Source organism: Apodemus sylvaticus, chromosome 3 (assembly GCF_947179515.1).
Source record: "Apodemus sylvaticus chromosome 3, mApoSyl1.1, whole genome shotgun sequence".
Lineage (NCBI taxonomy): Eukaryota > Metazoa > Chordata > Mammalia > Rodentia > Muridae > Apodemus > Apodemus sylvaticus.
Window position 1 is genome coordinate 8,595,135 of NC_067474.1, and position 17,178 is coordinate 8,612,312.

Here is a 17,178-nt window from a genome sequence, read left to right on the forward strand (position 1 = left end):
TTCTACAGCTTCTCTTCTTTGCAAAATCATTTTGAATACGTGCCAACCATCTAAAACACACACTGGGATTTGTTTACTGGCAGATAGACACTGAGCTAAAAGAATAATGAGCGAGAAGGTGCTGGGAACAGCACAGCCTGATGGGAAGTGAAGATCCCACACGATGCCTTAGTCTTTCCATGTTACAACAGCAAGAGGTATGTCTGAGTGGCTTCCTACGGCTGTTTCCCCCTAAAGTGCTTTTGCATTCTTTATTTACAACATCCCAGAGAGGGAAAAATGAGACAAGTACATTCTAATTCCCTAGAAAGTTACGGGCTGAGTGCCTAACACCAGAGCCAGCATCTTAGCTCTCGGTTCTCAGTTCCAGGTTCTTATCCCAGAGACAAAACCCTGGAATCTACGCAGCGCAGCACCGCCTACTGGGATGGCTACCATTGCAAGGGTAGCACCGCCTACTGGAATGGCTACCATTGCAAGGGTTAAGCACCATTGCTTATGCGCCTCTGGCCGGACGAAGTTTCTATGAGCTGTGGGATGTGGACAAACCTAATTAATTAAATGCCGGGGGCACTTGGGCTTTTTCTTCTCACTCCCCCTCTCTCCGTAGTATACAAAAACCCATCAACTCACTTAACTCCCTTATTGGTAAAATATGTAAAAGTTAATAGCTTTGAAAATTAATTTTATTGCGACTCTCATTGTAACACTCCAGGACTAAGTCACCTGGTCTGTAACAAGCCTGTGTATTTTAATTGCTACTGTACACGATGGTAGACAAGAAACTGAGGTGTCCTTTAAACACAAATAGAAAGGAAGGAAGATGGAAATTTGGGAACTTATGATAGTGCTGATAGTTTGTTAAGAAATATTTGTTTACTTTTAAGTGTAAAATAATTACCCCGGGACTGGAAAGAAGGTTCAGCAATTAAAATTCTTTGATGCTCTTGCAGAAGACCTGAGTTTAGTTTCCCGCACCAGTATCAGAGGCCTCACCACCACCTGTAACCCTAGCTCTAGGCAATCTATTCTACTTTCTGGCCTTCTGGGCATCTGAACGCACATACACACTAATAAAAATAAAATTAAGCTTTTAAAAGTTAATTCTCCTTTCTCAAACACCCTTTATCTAATCTACTTTTCATTTCTAAATAAGGGTGGTAGAAATTATTGTTTACTTTAGAATCTGCCCCTACAGAACTCTATCTGAATGCTCTTCTTTGTATTTTGGTAGCAGTGGCCAAAAAGGCTTTCAAACCCGTGTGTCACATACCTTAGATAAAAGCTCAGACTCCCTAGTAATTCAAGAACATGATAAGGAGATAAATGTGACTTCCCATGGCATTACTTCTGCTTTGCATTTGCACATAGTCTAAGAGAAAGACCAGAACTCTGGAGGCATGTGTGTCCTTAAAGACAACTGGTTCTCCAAAAATTAGCATTTTCTACAAGTCTTCAATCTGTAGATGTTTCTATAAGGAGCCTGCACACTGTATTTCAGTTCTCTTAGTAAAACCAGGTAGAAAAAGGCTTGGCCCATTGTGAATTTCTTTGAAGCTCTGTTAATGCAGTAACAGCAGATATGACCTTTCTGCCTAATTATTCTGGGGATGGCTTCTGTGAGTGTGTACCCTTCACTTGTAATTATCACGTACTCAGTGCAGAATTTAAGCAGATAAATGAGGTCAAATTAGGCCATTCTTGGGAGAAGAAATATGGTATTCAAAGGGAAGACATTCAGTATACCTGCTGCTGGAACTAGGAACACAGGATCAGTCAATACGAATCAAATGGTTTGGGGTACAGAGCAGTGTTTCCTTTCAGAAAATAACTTCCTGAAAGGGTGCACAGAGGAACACATTCCTTCTTAACTTGAGTGTGTTAGAATTCTCCTACAAGAAGGAATACTGATTTAACTCATTGGATCTGGTACCAAGCTGTGCCACTGTATTGTTTCTTTATAGAATATGTGTTGTAAGAAAGAATCAAGACACTTTTATATTAGACTGTGACATAGTGGACTTAAACAAGTGATCCGAACCAGTGTGGTTTAGTTCTGCATTGGATGAAAAGATTCTGCTTTGCTTTTCTTTTCTTTTCTTTTCTTTTCTTTTTTCTTTCTTTCTTTTTTTATGAGTGCCTCCAGGGTTGAGGGGCAGACAGGGTCATGTGACTAGCAGCTCTGAGATGTTTCTGAGAAATACCACAGCACAGGAATCTGTTCTAAAAACTTTTGGCTCCAACCACAGAATAAGACTATTGTTGTGTGACCTGATTTCATTTCAGTGATTGTCCTGGCAAAGAATGACATCATCCCATTCTTTTTTCCTTGATGGTTACTTGTGAATGTCTCGCAGTCCCAACCCTCAACATAATTGGACTACATTCTCAACAGGGAAATGGCTCTCTTCCTGCTAACTTCCCATCTGAAAGTATCATTATGGCAAGAGCAGAGAGAGAGAGGCTTTCCATGACCATTAATGTCCCTGGAGTTGACTTTGTCCTCCTGTAAAACAAAGCACTGTTCTATTGGTAGCCAGAGCTGCTTGGGCAGTAGCCTTGTTTAATGCTGGGACAGGTCATGACTAAATGAGAATAGAAACTGTGCCAGCAAGACATGGTACAAGCTCATGGACCCGTGTTTCTCATCCCATTCTTCAAACACAAACTCACCAGACTGCAAGTGGAGTCCAGGGTAGAGAGAGATCGGCCCTCAAGTTGCATCCTTAGCGCCACAAACAAAACCCAGCGACCTCACAAACTCACTAGATTTGATGGTGTGCTATCTAAGGGACCTGTTTAACTATGTCTAATATGTGTGACTTTTCCTTACTAACCTTTGTTCCTTGCATAGATTTTTATTGGAGACTCATGCAAAGTCTTTTAGCCTCAAAAGGATGAAGGGATAATGCATAGGACATGTTTAAATAAAATACAGCTCTGGAATACAGTCAGCCTCATAGACCTCCTGCCCTCTGTTTCTTGTAGGGAAGAAGCAACAGGAACTTATGTGTCCCAGCCCACATAAGAGAACTTCAGGCGCAAGTCAGGGAGTCCTAAGAAGGTAGTGCACAAACTATCATAAGATGCTTGTTACTAAGAGGTCAGTCAGAATAAAATCCTCTATCTCCCATGTGCACGGTTCTAGAAGATACTAAACACTATCATGCACAATTGCTGGTTTTGGAGGAAGTACAGTGCCTGGGCAGAATTTAATCCCCAGCATGGTAACAACTAAAAACAAATAGATCAAACTAAAAAACAGCCACACAGTGGCAATTTTCTATTATTATACCAAATGTGTACACACACAAAAAAGGCTGATGCATTTGAGTTGTGTGCAGTTTTTGTTTTCTTTTAAAGGTTTTTGAAATTTCACAGTAGTCAGCTATTATGCTGTATAACAATTAATGCATACTTTTAAATAATATTAGCTTTAGCATTCTGTTGCCTTCTTTGATGAGACATGTTCAGATGTGCTCAGAGAAAGATTCCTCTTAAGACAGGGGTCCACAGTGTGCACTGCTGTGAATCTGGGAAAACATTAAATGCTTATTGGATACTAAGACTTTAGCAGAGTTTAGGGTTTGCCTTTTAGAAAAGATGTGGCTTAGTGCTGCAGTTCATGAACAATTTTGAACTCACTTGAATATAAATTAACGCATTATATTTGACTTTAAATATCATATAGAGGAAAAGCACGGAGGCATGCTTATGAGGACAAAAATTTCCATCCAGGAAGAGGAGAAAGGACTCAGTGGTTAAGCGTGTACCGCTCCTTCCATAGACATAGGTTTGGCTCTCAGCATCCACAGGATGGCGCAAAACTGTCTGTGGTGGCTTGAATATGCTTGGCCTTACTAGGAGGTGTGGTCTTGTTGGAGTAGGACACTGTGGGCATAGGTTTTGAGACCCTCCTCTTAACTGCCTGGAAGTCAGTCTTCTCCTAGTCTTCAGATCAAGAAGCAGAGCTCTCAGCTTCTGTTCCAGCACAGTGTCTTCCGGACACTGCCATGTTTCCTACCATGTGGTTAACGGACTGTCAGCAAACCTCAGTTAAACACTGTCCTTTAGAAGAGTTGCCTTGGTCATGGTGTCTCTTCACAGCAATGAAACCCTTACTGAAGCACTGTCTGTAACCCCAGGTCCAAGGGAGCTACTACCCTCTGGTCTCCATGCACCCATGTGGTACCCATAAGCCCCCTCTGCCTCTTTCTGTCTCTGTCTCTTTCTCTGTATTTCTTGTCTCTGTCTTTGTTTCTTTCTATCTGTATGTCTGTCAATATCTCTTTCTCTCTGTTTCTTGTCTCTGTCTCTATCTGTATGTCTATTATTCTCTCTCTGTCTCTCTCTTGCTCTCTCTGTCTCTCTCTCTCTCTCTCTCTCTCTGTGTGTGTGTGTGTGTGTGTGTGTGTGTGAGAGAGAGAGAGAGAGAGAGAGAGAGAGAGAGAGAGAGAGCACAAATGTATATAAAGAAAATATATTTTTAAATTTCCAGTTAGGAATCTTCGAGACTGTGGATATCCTGCTTTCCAACATGTATGCACAAAGCCCTGGGTTCTATCTTCAAAACTAAAACTGGACTTAGTAGCCCTAAAATCTCAACATTTGGGATGTGTAAGTAACACAGTAAGGCTACATAGTGTGTTTGGTGCCAGCCTGCACTATGAGAGACCCTGCCTCAAACAAAACAACCCACAGGGTTCTACAAGGCCTTCATTTCTTCACAGACAACATAGCAATTATTATAAGCTAACTCACCTAGGTGTACCCAACCTTGTCCAATAGTGCCTTGGCAGAGCCCATTTCTTTCTAACAGGAACTGTGCTCAACACAGGTTAACTATCTGTTCCAATGCGGGAGTACTTTCTATGTTAATCTTAGAGTTCCCAAGTGTCCTGAGAGTTCTCAGTGTTCTTTTGGTGACTTTCACACCATAATTTATCTGTTCTTAGGACAAAAACTAGCTTTCTCTGGGCTGGAAAGATATATCCGTATAGTACCACCAATACCTTTTGTTTCTTTCTGTTTCTGTCTGTCTCTCTTTCTTGCACACACACATATACACACATCCACACACATACACACACACACACACACACACAAACACACACACATGCAGACACACCTACTAAGCAATTTGAAAAATAAATTTTAAATGTCTTTTCAGGATGGTTCAGCATTTAAGGGCAGTTGCTGCTCTTGCAGAGAACCTGGACTCTCAGCACCCACATGGTAGCTAGCAATTGACTGCAATTCCAGTCAGTGTCTCTCCTCTCTGTGTCTGTGGGCACCAGGCATGCAGGCAAAATACCCACATCTATAAGATAAAAATGGAAGACTTCTTAAAAAAAGTCAGTTTCCTGCAACCCAGCTTAAGAAATTTAAGTGTGAAACGTCCCTCACAGGCCCATGGGTTTGAACACTTGGCCCAAACTGCTGGTGTTGTCTGGGAGGCTTGTAGAACTCTTAGAACATAAGGCCCAACAGTTGATATAGGCCACTAGGAGAAGAGCCCTGGACATGCTATCTGCTTCTAGTTTCTCCCAAACACTCTTCCTGAACTGCCAAGATATGAACGAGTTATTCTGTGAGCTCTAACTCCCACAAACAAAGACACTGCTGCCACTGTGCCTTGCCACAACAGCCCTGAAACTGTGAGTCAAGACAACCTGCGCCCCATAGGTCGTTCCTGTCAAGAATGCCACCACGGAAAGCCAAGTAACTAACACACCAAGTAGGGAGGTGCCTGAGGGTTGCCTGGCTCTGTTGGTTGAGTTATGCATTTTGGAGGTAAGGAGAACTTCTAAAACTGGGAAAGCAGATTTACTTAGTGACTCTGGACAAAGAACAGAGGCCTTGCTCACTCTAGGAATGTGTTCTAGCTATGTTCCCAGTCCAAGTGGCTCATGTGTGTGTGTGCATATGCAGGTGTGCACACACATGTGTCACTGTGCCTAGATGTGTGTGTGTGTGTGTGTGTGTGCACATATGCATTTGTATGTACACATGCATTTAACCTTATTAGTGGCAAGGGCATGGACATGCTTCTGGTGTGAGGACAACTTTGTAGACTGGCCTTTTCATACCCACATGGTTCTGGGGATCAAACTCATGCATCAGGCTTCAGTGGCAAGCACTTCTATCGGCTGAGGCACCTCCCTATTCTGAACAAGTGGCTCTTAATGCTCAGCGACGGGAAGGAAAGGACCACTCACCAAGGATGGCATGAATAGAGAGGCAAAGAAAATGGCACAGGCCACAATTCTGATGCCACATTTGTCAGCAAAATGTTCCCAATTGTCTAGATCTACTCTAACAGGACTTATTCTTTCTACAAACTCCCTGCACAGGAGGATGGGGTATATGAATGCAGACATGGCTCAGGAAGTACAGCCAGTTAGACCTGATGTTTGAAGTTTTCTGTCCAAAGATGGAAAAAGGATATTGAAACCAGCTCTACAGGAGGTTGCTGAGAAATGTGTTGTGCATGTTAAAGTTGAGTAAAGGACTCTGATCTGGCAGTAACCAAACAGTCTACTTCCTCATAAAAAGAGTATGCTGAAAACCAAAAGGGGTTAGAGACTCAAAGGGGGGAATTTCTCAGCCAAGAGAGCAAAGTGTGAAATGAGAAGTCACTGCTCAGATAAAAAGCAATAGAATTCCAGAAACGTGGCCATTTCATAATATGGGATAACCTAAGATGCTGCAGGGTGGCGGCTTCAGTAGTCCCTCAGGAAAGCAGTGCTCAATGTTGACGTTGCCATGGCTGCCTCCGCTGGCTTGCAGTGACATCCCACTCGATGGCAAACTTGGTCTCAGAAATGCAGACACATGGACCTCGAGGTTCACAAAGACGGAGGAGAGAACTTTCTCCTACGAGTGTGCCTTAGGAGAAAGCGTGGGTTTTTCTCTTTGGGAATGATTTCCTCCCGTACGCGGGGCCATTTGCTTTTCTTGAGACCAAGTGTTGCTGGGTAGGCCCTGCTGGCCAGGCACTCTGGATACAGTGTTTCCTCAGCTTCTGGATCCTGGGATTGCAGGCGTATGCTGCTTTTCCCTGCTGCTGCCAGCTCTGACATAGGAGGGCTCCTTTCCAACAACTTCACTTTCTATTGACTCCACATGCAGATGACGGGTGGAGTAGATGACTGTCATAGTGATGTCCCAGACAGAGAAACTGGTGGCGAGTGTCTAAGACTGAATACGGACACACTTGAGTCACCCTGAGTGCCAAGAACCTTCCAACCATGTCATGTAGAGGGAAATGGAATAAAAAATACACCTCAGAAGACAGACCTGAAATCCAGACAGGATGGAAGACCTTGTTTTGTTTTCTCTTCCTGTGGGAGATTCATGAACTTTCTATGATTAGAGGACTGCGTCTAGGCAGCCTGGCTCAGTGTGAGCCTTTGAAGGAAAACCAAACAAAGGATGAAGGAAGCTAAAGAGGAGAAATCTGAGACCAAAAGAACTCAGCAGTTTATACTACATAAGCTAGGGCTGGGGTTGAATTGGACATCTGAGGAACAACTCATTAGAGTGTAGACTCCTGGAAATTCAACTCCTCAGTATGTTCTCCGGGTCCATTGTCTAATTGCTATGATGGCTCCCCACAGTTCTCCCAGCTCCCACACCATTCTAGGTGCTACCCCTTACCCTTGTGAATAAGAAAGGATGAAGACAAGCTGTGGACAGGACGGGTGACATCAGTGCACTCCTGACATTGCAGAACCCTGGGATGGCTGAGGGGGCTGCCTGGCCTGCCATTCATTTCTTGACTCTTTTGAGGCAGAAGCCTACCTAGTTTTTCAACACCATATGATGTTAACGCATGTGTCTCTTTAGAGTCCTATTTATTATGCACTATTTGTGCCGTTCCTGAGGGCTGATATCAAGATATGACTCTGCTACCTTCCAGGCCTCTCTTGGCCTCTCCACCACGATGGGGAATGGCATATGAATGGGTTGGGCCATGGACTCTGATTCCTGTTAGCTCTATATGTCCCCGTCCACTGCCAAAGTGGCACACCTTGCCCAGGTGGGCCCTGGTTCACTTAATGAAGAGACAGAACTTTTGATGAGTACCTTTGAAGCTTCTCTGCAATGATTCCGCCTTGAAGAATCTTCATGTCATTGGCCAAATTCACCTTCTCAGGCTGATGGCAGCTGACCCTCAGTACCTGTGATGGAGAACAAAGGTGTTATCAATTGGATCTTTGCCAGCAATTTCTCTCATCTCTCAGATGTCACTCTTTCACAACCTCTAAAGGAAAGTATCATTTGGCATCATCTTCTGACAACCACACATTAATTCTTTGAAACATACTGGGTAATTCAAGCCCTATTTTAGAGGCTTCTATTTTGGCTTCTATTAGTACCATTTCATATTATTCTTTGCTTGGGTCCAATAAAGGAGAATTCCTTTTTAAAAGATTTACGATGTGTCCCACCTTTAAAAGTTGAGGACATCTAATTTTAGGTTGTGGGATTTATGTTAAAGGAAAATGCACTGACTCACAGAATTTTTCCAAAGCTGTTATTTGATGAGTAGCAAAGGGAGCCTTTGCAAGAGGTTCGGCTTGTTCCCACTGTACACTTACAACAGGTGGAAATATGTCTACTATAGTGTAGACACTTCACCCGAGAAGCAGCACTTGCTCCTGTGACTTTCACAAAGCCTATCACATCACACGTTAACACGCACATGGCCCGTATGTACAATGTAGAAGTCAGATTACGAAATAATAGGATAGAATAGGAAAATGTCACACCATTTAAGAATTCAACATGTCCTGTGTCTTTTAGGTCATTTTCACATGAAACAACAGTGTTACAGAAAGATTTTGTGTAGAGCATGAAGCGCCTTTCCCTTCCCCCAGGTGAGTGCAATTGTGTGTTGATCTAGACAGAGCGACCCCCAGAGGCTGTGGGTGCAGGTTCTTGGCCTCCACAGACCTGTGACCTCTTGCTCTGGCCTGGCTTTGAGGGTTCAGGTTAAGTGTGGGCAGTCCCAGGCTCCGCCCTCAGAGCAGTGGACATCCACTCTGCTGAGATGCAGGGCGCTGGCTGTGGGCAGGGTGGCATCGTGTAGCATCAAGATAACCTACATGCTTCTGACACTGATCCAGCCATACTTCTGTGGGAGGATGGTGGGATCCACGGTGACAGCACTTACTGGTCATGTGAGCTGGAATGAGTTACTTAGCCTCTGCCCTTTTAAAGAACATGGGTTTGAAAGTGTGGGGATGACCTGGTCCCGATGTAAGGATTACATGTGAACACCCTCTTGAAAAATCATTTTCAAGAAAAAGCATTTTTCACACAAGCTATTATTACTTGGGTAATTTGAACAATGAATTCTAGGTTGCAAAGTCAATTTATTTTTTATTTTATTTTATTTATTTTATTTTTATTTTTTGATTGGATTTTTTAAATTTACATATCAAATGTTTGAACCTTTCCAGGTCTCCCCTTTGTAACCCCCATCCAGTCCCCCCTCTCCCTGCCTCTATAAGGATGCTTTCCCACCCCTCACTCCCGTCTTTCTGCCCTGGCATTCCCCTACACTGGGGCACTGAACCTCAGGCCCAAGGGCCTCTCCTCCCACTGATGTCCAACAGGGCCATGCTCTGCCACAAATGTGGCCAGTGCCATGGGCCGCTCCATGTGTATTCTTTGGTTTGTGGTCCAGTCCCCAGGAGCTCTAAGGGTCTGTCCTGTTGACACTGTTGCTTCCCCCACGGGGCTGCAATCCCCCTCAGCTCCTTCAGTCCCTTCTTCAACTCCTCCATCTGAGACCCCACGCTCAGTCCAATGGTGGGCTGTGAGCTTCCACCTTTGGATCTGTCAGACTCTGGAAGAGCCTCTCAGGAGACAGCCGTACCAGGCTAAAATGGATTATTTTTTGACACTTATATGTACATATACCTTTGTCCCTGATTGAGCAAAAGCGTGTGCAAGGGTTTTTAAAAGCATTATAAATATAGACTTTGTTTTTTTTTTATGTCTTTCTCAATTCTGCAAATAGACAAGTCTTTCTAGAGTGTGGGGCAGGTGTTTAACCCTGCGTGTGTATGGAGCAGGCATAGGTCCAGGCTGTCTTATGCTTTTATTTTCAGCTGCTTGTAACAGACTGCACTTTATATGCAGTGAGTTGGTAGATTTTGCACCCTCAGATTCAACCAGCCAAGAATCAAAATGTTTGAAAAATAAGTTTCCTATGTACATGCAGACTGTCTCCATTTTCATTTATTCTATAGATAATTAGATAGTATAATAGTTATCTATATAGCATCTACATTAGATTTGTGTTACAATTGATACATAAGTAATTTTAAGCGTCTAGAAACATAAACATACATTGCATTTGAATACTATGCATACCGTTTATATAAGGTACTTGAGGATTCAGACTGATATTCAGAAGCAAACTCCAGGTATAGATACCCATGTAATGATTGTACCTTAGGCTGTGTCTTGTCTCCCCCGAGCAGCGTGGTGTTGTCTCATAAGCCTGGCACCCCAACAAGGAGAAAGGAAAGTAGCCTAACACCTCTGTGTTTTGCCTCCTCCCTGAGCAGCGTACTGACACCCCAGCAGTGGCCAGTGACCCCCGAGGAAATGGTGATCCACGTTAGAGTATGGTTCTGAAGTTCAGGCTGGCCAGAACTCACCATGCAAACTGGGTGGCCTTCAGTTCTCATCAATGGTCTTGTCTCAGGTGCCTAAACTCTGAGACTATAGACACGACACCTGTACCCCAGGTTTGATAATTCTGTCTGGCAACATAAACCAAGGTGCGGCTCTAAGACCATTGTCCAAGATAAGATGTGACTGAAGATCTCCTTGGCACCAGTTCCTCAGCTTGTTGTCTTAGTAATTTTCTATTGCTATGATATGACACCATGACCAAGACAAGTCATTAGAGAAAACCTTTCATTCACTAATGGTTTCAGAGTCCATAACAATGGAGCAAAGGCATTGTAGGAGCAACAGCTAAGAATTCACTTCCTAAACCACAAGAAGGGGGCAGAGAGAGATACAAAGTAATAAGTCTTTTGAAACCTCAACATTGGGCTGGAGAGATGACTCAATGGTTAAGAGCATTGACTGCTCTTCCGAAGATCCTGAGTTCGAATCCCAGCAACCACATGGAGGCTCACAACCATCTGTAACAAGATCTGACACCCTCTTCTGGTGTGTCTGAAGACAGCTACAGTGTACTCACATGCATACAATAAATAAATCTTAAAAAAAAAAAAGAAACCTCAACATTGTCTCCAAGGCAGAATTAGACCTCCTCTAATAAGGCCATACATCAAAAACAGTTTTATAACCGCGAGACCAAGTATTCAAAGATATGCGCCTATTAATGCCATTCATTCATTCAAACCACCATAGCATCTTTCTTCTCCCAGGTTTCATGCCTGCTATTCCTGGCCTAAAATGTCTTCTTTTCTCCATTCTACACTCTAGCATACCCCACATCCCTTGCACCAGCACAGATTCCCTTTTGACAACCTCTATTTTCACTTGTTGCTGTCAGTACATATAACCCGAGATGTAATGTAGCACTCTGTTATGGCCTTGTCTCACCTGTCAGCTTTGAAGATTGTTCATGGAGGGCCAGGTCATAGGCTGCATCTCCATCGTACCCTCTGCCACAGCGTGTAGCTCTGGTAACTGTGGGGCAGTAACTGATCATCACCACAAACTCCAGCAGTCAGGGTCTGAACTGCATAGTGATCCTTGGTTTGGCTTAGAGTTTGTTCACATTTGGTTAAAAAAATAACCAATTTTAATGATATTAAAAACTATAATATTAGTGTCTGAAGAGATGGCTTGGCAGTTGGGGTCATTGGCTGCTTTTGCAGAGGACCTGGATTCAATCCCTAGCACCCCCATGCTGGCTGCCAATTGTCTACAACCGCAGTGCTAGGGAATCCTGTGTTGTCTCTTGGCCCTGGTCATCACTGCTCACAGATGCTGCATGAAAATACATGCAGGTAGAAATCTCAGACACATAAAATAAAAGCAAACCCATTTTTTGGAAAGATGTAAAATTAAGAATTAGTTCTTGGCTGATTGTAAAACTAGACCAGGAAGTGGGTAATCTTGATGTGAGACATGTACTTGCCTTTTTCTCTTTCCCAAGTTAGACAATTTCTGTAAGTAATCACTTGGCTCAAGACTCAAGTGTTGTATGAGGTATGCATGTGCGTATACATGTATGTTATGTGTCTGTGTTCATGAGTCTGTTGTTCTGTTCCTAGAATGAGGTAATAGATGAGACATGAAAGATTTCTGCAATGTTGATCCTAAAGTCTGTAAACGGACGGGCATGTATGCCAGTTCATTAGAAGTTGCCATCCACTGACAAGTGCCAAACTTTCACCTACTGGCAATTTTCAGAGAGGTAGAACTTAAGTTTCCTAGCTGTACCCACCAAGCTTGGGTCAGTCAATTTGTGCCACTGTGTTTCTAAATTTGGTGCTTTTGAGTCCCCAGTGCAGAACTAGGTGACTGAACTCTGCTCTTTTCTTGTCCCAAGTGTCAGATGTTCAGAAACAGAGCGTTTCTGATGTCCCAGCTTCACCAACTCTTCAGATTTGTCTTAGTCAGGGTTTCTATTCCTGTACACATCATGACCAAGAAGCAAGTTGGGGAGGAAAGGGTTTATTCAGCTTACACCTTCCACATTGCTGTTCATCACTAAAAGAAGTCAGCACTGGAACTCAAGCAGGTCAGGAAGCAGGAGCTGATGCAGAGGCCATGGAGGGATGTTTCTTACTGGCTTGCTTCCCCTGGCTTGCTCAACCTGCTTACTTATAGAACCCAAGACCACCAGCCCAGAGATGGTGCCACCCACAAGGGGCCCTGCACCCTTGATCACTAATTGAGAAAATGCCCCACAGCTGGATCTCATGGAGGCACTTCCCCAACTGAAGCTCCTTTCTCTGACATAACTCCAGCCTGTGTCAAGTTGACACACAAAAGCAGCCAGTACAAGATTGTACTGCAGGGAAATATTCTTAATCCCCGGGGCTTTGCTGGAAGGTGAGTGAAATGCTGTGTTGGTGATGGATTTTTTTTTTTTTGTAAGCTGTTTTGGAGGTCGCTTTCTTTGCACATTGCACAGACGCAATTAGAAATGGCTCAGTGGGGAGTCTCCTTATGCAGGTAGAGGTTCTTTGTCTCCCATTAGTGGCTTCTGGCTTGCTGCTGAAGAGCATTTTTCCCTGCATCCTTTGGCCCAGGAAAGTAGTTCCAAACTGCTTTCCCTAAAGGATGGTCAAAATGCCAAGAATGTCCTCAGTAGAAAATCACACCAAACCACACAAATCCTGGGGAGGTGAGTGGTGCGTTCACAGGAGAGGATTACTTCAGATACAATGACATGAAACCAGAAAGCATGAGAACTTCAGAAGCCAAACCCAAGAGAGAGTTGGGGGGCTTCCAGCTTTCCATAGATCCCACAACTGAGATCCTCTGCACTCGGGTGTCTGTGTTCATCTAAGCTTCTGAGACACAGAGGCAAGCAGCCTACATGGAGGAAACCCGTGTCAGCATGCCAAGAGAAATCACAGAGGATGCACTAGTAGTTCCGGAAGCCTCGGCTGCCTGCATGGCCTCTTTGTGGATTGGTCAGCATCATACACTAAACTACTTTCTTCCTACCCCTCCTGGTGCTTTTGAGAATCTCCAACAGTCACCTTTCTTTCCTGCCTTCTTAACCCCTCCCCCCACTTTTCTGTGTTACGGGAAGAGGTATAGCAGGATCTTAACCCATAGCGCAGGCTTACCTGGAATTTTATTATGTAGCCCAGAATGGTCAAGAACTCACAGACCTTCCCCAGTCTCAAGCTCCCAAGTCCTAGAATTAGAGCCATAAATCACCACACCCAACTTCTTCCTCTCTCTCATTCTCTATTCCTTTTCCACTTCATTTCAGGAGTTTGTGGCGGCTTTTTATGCTGTAGCCCAGGTTGGCCTGGAATTCACTAACTCATGACAATCTTCCTGGCTTTCTCTTTTCCCTTCATCCTTCCTGCTCCCTTCTCTTTTCTTCATTTTTTAAAGATAAAGTCTTACAGTATAGTCTAGGTTGGCCTGATAATTTCTACATAGCCCAGGCTAACCTGGAGTCAACAATACCTTAGTCTCTCAAGTACTGGAATGAAAGATGTATATCATCTGCTTTGTATTTGTTCATTATTTTTAAAATCTTTAATTAGATTCTGTGTGTGTCTGTGCACTCATGTCCACACATGTGCCCATATGCATATGACATGCTGTGTGTAGAGGTCAAAAGACTAGCTACACTCACGCTAGGCAAGTCTCTTCTGCAGCCACACGTTTAGCCTTAGAGTCTTCTTCCCACCATGTGATGACAAGTCATTTGGGCAAACCAGAAACATTTCTATCATATCAAAAACTGGATGGGTTGAGGTACAACTTCAAGGCAGAGCCCTTGTCAATCATTTGTAAAATTTAGCTTCAATCCCAGCCCCCAACTCCCCCCAAAAGTCAAAGATAATTTTCAAAGTTTTAGTCACTGGGAGATTGGAATGACCCATCAGAAAGCTAATAAGATTTAGATTATAATCAAATAGCATCTAAGAAATAATTTTTAAAAATGTTTTGTTAGAGGTAGAAATCACTTTAAAATCAGTGCTTAAACAGTTCACCCTCTGATAGGAAACAGTCTCCAGGTTGACAAGCCTTGAGTCACAATGTCTAGGAAACCTGAGACGCTTTGCCATAGAAGATTAAGTGCTGAGCATAGGCAGGGTCAAAGGGTTTGAGGAAACCCAAGGCTATCAAGTAATCAGACCCCCATGATCGGAAAAAGTCTCAGCTTCCTGTCTGTTAAGCAGGCCTTTCTATTTGCCTAAAATGTTAAATTGCCTTCCAACTGGCAGAGCTGGAAGGATTGCCTAGTGGCTCAGTCCTCAGTGCTCTTACATTAGACCAGAGTTCGGTTCTCATCTCCCAGATAAGCAGCTCATAACCACCTGTAACTATTCCAAGGGATTCCAAGAACTCTGGCGTCATCTGTCTCTGCCCCCTCTCTCTCTTTCTCTCTCTCTCCTTAAATAATAAGTCCTTAAAGAAGTAAATTATAAATGCCACCAACCCCTCCTCTGTATTCACACACCCTACTGAGAAGTAGCAGGAACTGGCTGGTGGAATTTAGGAGAAATGGTTGCAGTCCTCCTCTTCTGGGCCAGGTAATGAAATATGAGCTTTGGTCTTGGGGGTGGGGGGAGGGCCTCCAAAGAGAGGTGAAAACTGCCTCAGGAGGAGGAAGCCTTCTTCTGGCTGGGCAAGCAGGACCAAAGTTTGAATATATGACCTCCAGAAAGAGCTGCACTCTGCTCAGTGCTCAGGGCCAGGCCTTCCTGCCTTCACAGGCAGTTCTCCCCTAAGGTTAACTAAGGTCACCTGGACACGGCCTTCCTCTTGTGAAGTAATGAGAACACGATCCACCTGACAGACAGCAGGGACCCAAGATTCAGGACAGGAGGACCAGGAGTAAAGCAGTAAGCCAGTGAGCCAGAGTACAGACGCTTCTTGGGAACATTAAGACATAAGCACGCTTCCTGCTCAAAATTACATAGAGAGGAAAATCTGTGGATTCTATACTTTTAAAAACCTGTTTTTGAGATGAAGTAGGGGAGATAGTTCAGTCGCGAAAGTGCATTGTCATTTGGGTGTGAGCACCTCATATTACGCCCCAGGTTCCAGAATAAAAAGCCAAGCATGGTAATGGTATGAGCCTACAATACCAGTGATGGAAGGATTCCAGGAGCTGATTGGTTCGCCAGCTTAGCCTAACTGGTGAGTCCCAGGTCCCAGTGAGAGGCCTCGACTTCAAAACAAAACAAAATAAAACAGATGCACTCAGTGCCTAAGGAAGACAAACAACCCGCGATGTCTTGTGGTACACACACACACACACACACACACACACACACACTTAGATGCTTACACACATTTACACACCCACATACTTAGGCACATACTTCAAAGCACATTTACACACTCCTCACTTTCATGCATGTAAATAGATGCATGTGCATACACATACTTACACACTTAAATACACATCTTAAGATACACACACACACACACACACATACACACATACACACCCCTCTATCTTTATTCAACGGTACAGTTCCTTACTAAGGACACTACCAATGTCAGAGAACTCTGTTCTCTGCTTGCACCTTCTTTCGCTCTGCTGCGCCCTCCTCTAGCTCCCTACTCAGTTGCCTACACCTGAAACTACATTAGAAGTTTCCTGTCCCTTCATTTCATTCATCCAGGCCCATGTTACGAATGTTATACCTTCGAAACATGTCCGGAATCTTAGTCTGTGGTCCACCTTCACAGCCCACCTCAGCATCTCCCATTTGGTCACAATGATCTAGCTCTTCTCAGTTCTCCTAGTTTGCAGAGGTCTACTCACTGACCTCTGCACAGCCCATACTCCATACAGACAATAGGAGACACAGACAGACTCGTTCTAAGGCTCGGAGTGTAGTTCTGGGGTGGAGTCCTTGCCTAGCATTTAGAAGGTCCTAGACTTCATCCCTTGCACTGAGAATACAAATAAGCAAGAATATTTCTAAACCATGAGTCACATCTGCTTTCCACTTCCCAGCTCTGCAAAAATTCTTTTGTCTTTTCTTTGAATGAAAGGCCAACCCCAAAATAGTGGACATGGAACAGTAGGCGCTCTGGGCCACAGATGCTTCCACCACTGACCTGGTTTGCTGAAAAAAAACAGCAGCCAGAGGAATTAACACTGTCAGAGGCTAGAGACATGGCTCCGTCCATTAAGAACACTGGCTTCTCTTCCAGAAGGCCCAAGTTCAATTCACAGCACACACATGGCAGCTCACAACTGTCTATAGCACCAATTCTGGGGCATCTGGTACCTTTACTGACATGTGCAGGCAAAACACCATTGCACATAAAGTCATAATGAATGCAGATCTCAACGTCTTAGTAATACAGTCCAGTGGAACCATCATCTGCGGATCAGAAGCTGGTCTGTGAGTGTGTGCATCACTAGAATTAACAGGACTCAACACTGTACTGATGTAACTCTCTTGGATTCAATAACCAGTCTTTTTTCATATACTAGTCAACCCTGCCTGTTCTGTT

General features: G+C 43.9%; 1 protein-coding gene across 4 annotated transcripts in view; it reads right to left on the minus strand.

Moving 5' to 3' along the window:
- Sulf1 (sulfatase 1) overlaps positions 1–17,178 on the minus strand; it is a 158,016-nt gene that overhangs the window by 109,295 nt on the left and 31,543 nt on the right. For all 4 annotated transcript variants that reach the window (XM_052175946.1, XM_052175947.1, XM_052175949.1 and 1 more), the window contains exon 2: positions 8,089–8,183. The gene's annotated coding sequence lies outside the window, so the exon portion shown is untranslated. The remainder of the gene's footprint in view (positions 1–8,088; positions 8,184–17,178) is intronic.